Source organism: Chrysochloris asiatica, unplaced genomic scaffold (genome assembly GCF_000296735.1).
Source record: "Chrysochloris asiatica unplaced genomic scaffold, ChrAsi1.0 scaffold00014, whole genome shotgun sequence".
Classification (NCBI taxonomy): Eukaryota; Metazoa; Chordata; class Mammalia; order Afrosoricida; family Chrysochloridae; genus Chrysochloris; species Chrysochloris asiatica.
In genome coordinates, this window is record NW_006408532.1 from 2,762,004 (window position 1) to 2,763,845 (window position 1,842).

A 1,842-nucleotide genomic window follows, 5' to 3' on the forward strand; every position below is an offset into this window, starting at 1 on the left:
GACCCTGTACAGGGTTTCCAAGGCTGTAAATCTTTACGGGAACAGAAAGCCTCATCTTTCTCCCGCGGAACAGCTGGTAGTTTCGAACTGCTGACCTTGCAGTTCGTAGCCCGATTCGTAACCACTACGCTACCAGACCTCCTTCACATAGTGCTCAGTTACATAGTTTTTATTATTATTATTGTCCACACCACTCCTGTAGGACAATACCAGGACATAAAAGGCTCAATAAACATCAGTTCTCTTCTCTGTCCCTTCTCTAAAATAAATCAAGCCCAAACTACTTTTCTTCCTGCATTGCTGTTATTGCTGTTGTGAAGTGCCATCAAGTCAGTTCTAACTCATAGCGACCCTGCTCAGGGTTTCCAAGGAACAGCTGGTGAGTTTGAACCACTGATCTTGCAGTTCAAATCCACTTTACAGTCCAGCACATTAACCCACAGAGCCACACCAGGACTCCATTAGGGAAAGTATATATTGTTTTGTAGATATTCACCCCACCTCTGTCACTGAACTATTTATGGATAAATATAACACCATTACAACAAATTTAAAGCACACTGTGATGAGTACAAACTCTAGCTTCAGAAAAATATGAATTTGGATTCTAGCTCTACCACTTACTACTTGTGTGATTTTACCTTTGCTAAACTTAATAAGACGCAAATCCAACTATGGACTAACTAGCAGCTGTGTGCTATACTACAGACCTTTGATAACTGTAAAAATACAAATACTTCACACATACAACTTGGTGAATTTAGTGATGTACAGCTTTTACTCCAATGGGCATAAAGCCAAAGGACAAAAAAGACACACAGAAGGTATGGACCACTTTACAAGATGAAGCTTTCAAAATGCAGCCACTGGCAGAAATCAACATAAGAATTTACAACTCTATCATGAGCATATCCTGCTCAGGCAAAGGAAATAATAGGAATGGTAAAAATTGTTAAGTTTTGCACATAAAAGATGTAATGAGAGTTACAACTGTTATACAGATACTAAAGTTAAAAATACCATTAAAAGTTGCCCAGAAACCCAGAATGACACTTACACAGGTGTTAAGCAGTTGTAGTGGATGACAACACAGCACCAAAGGATCTCTGGTGCTCAAGAATACATCTGTTTGTTCCCTGGAAATACCACCCTCTACCCCCTCCATCTGAAAGCAAGCTATGTTAATGGGTGAAAGATGGTGTAATCATTCTACATATACTTTTGCCTACATATACTTTTAACACCTGATGGCTAGAAACCTCAGGAGCAGAATAACTAAACTGCTATTATTTTCTTTTTTAACTCTCAAACTGAGTTCTGAATTTATACTTGTGCACTATTTATACTTTTTTACACTAAAAAAAGGAGGGAACAAGGAAGGTATAAATTGTTCTTTTTTGACTAAGAGGATGAAAATGATAAGTCAAAATAACCGGTACGTTATCCTATATGGCTATTTTATTGGGAGAAAGGGCCAGGTAAGTTTCTTATTGTTTGCTTTTTATGAATTCTTAGACATACCAGACAGTCTGGCCTCTAACTTCCGTATCTGTTCATTCCTTCTTAAAAGTTGGGATGAAAGATCTTCTCTGGAGCTGCTTCCATCGGAAGTCTGTTGAGACAGACACATGGAGAGTGTGAGACCAAAGTACTGACTAGTAAGGCAGACAACTCTTATTTTCAGTTAAACTATCTGTGATCACTGAAAAGCTTATTGATGCAACTGGGTCTTAACTTCACCTGTAAAATGGGAGCAACTCTATCCGCTCCCTCTACTGTAAGGGAGACATAAGAATGATACACAGATAATAAGTTATACACACAAACACTCTCTCTCTTTCT

General features: G+C 38.4%; 1 protein-coding gene across 1 annotated transcript in view; it reads right to left on the reverse strand.

Moving 5' to 3' along the window:
* Nucleotides 1-1,842, reverse strand: part of GOLGA1 (golgin A1) — an 81,629-nt gene that overhangs the window by 66,029 nt on the left and 13,758 nt on the right. The gene's annotated exons all lie outside the window — the stretch shown is intronic.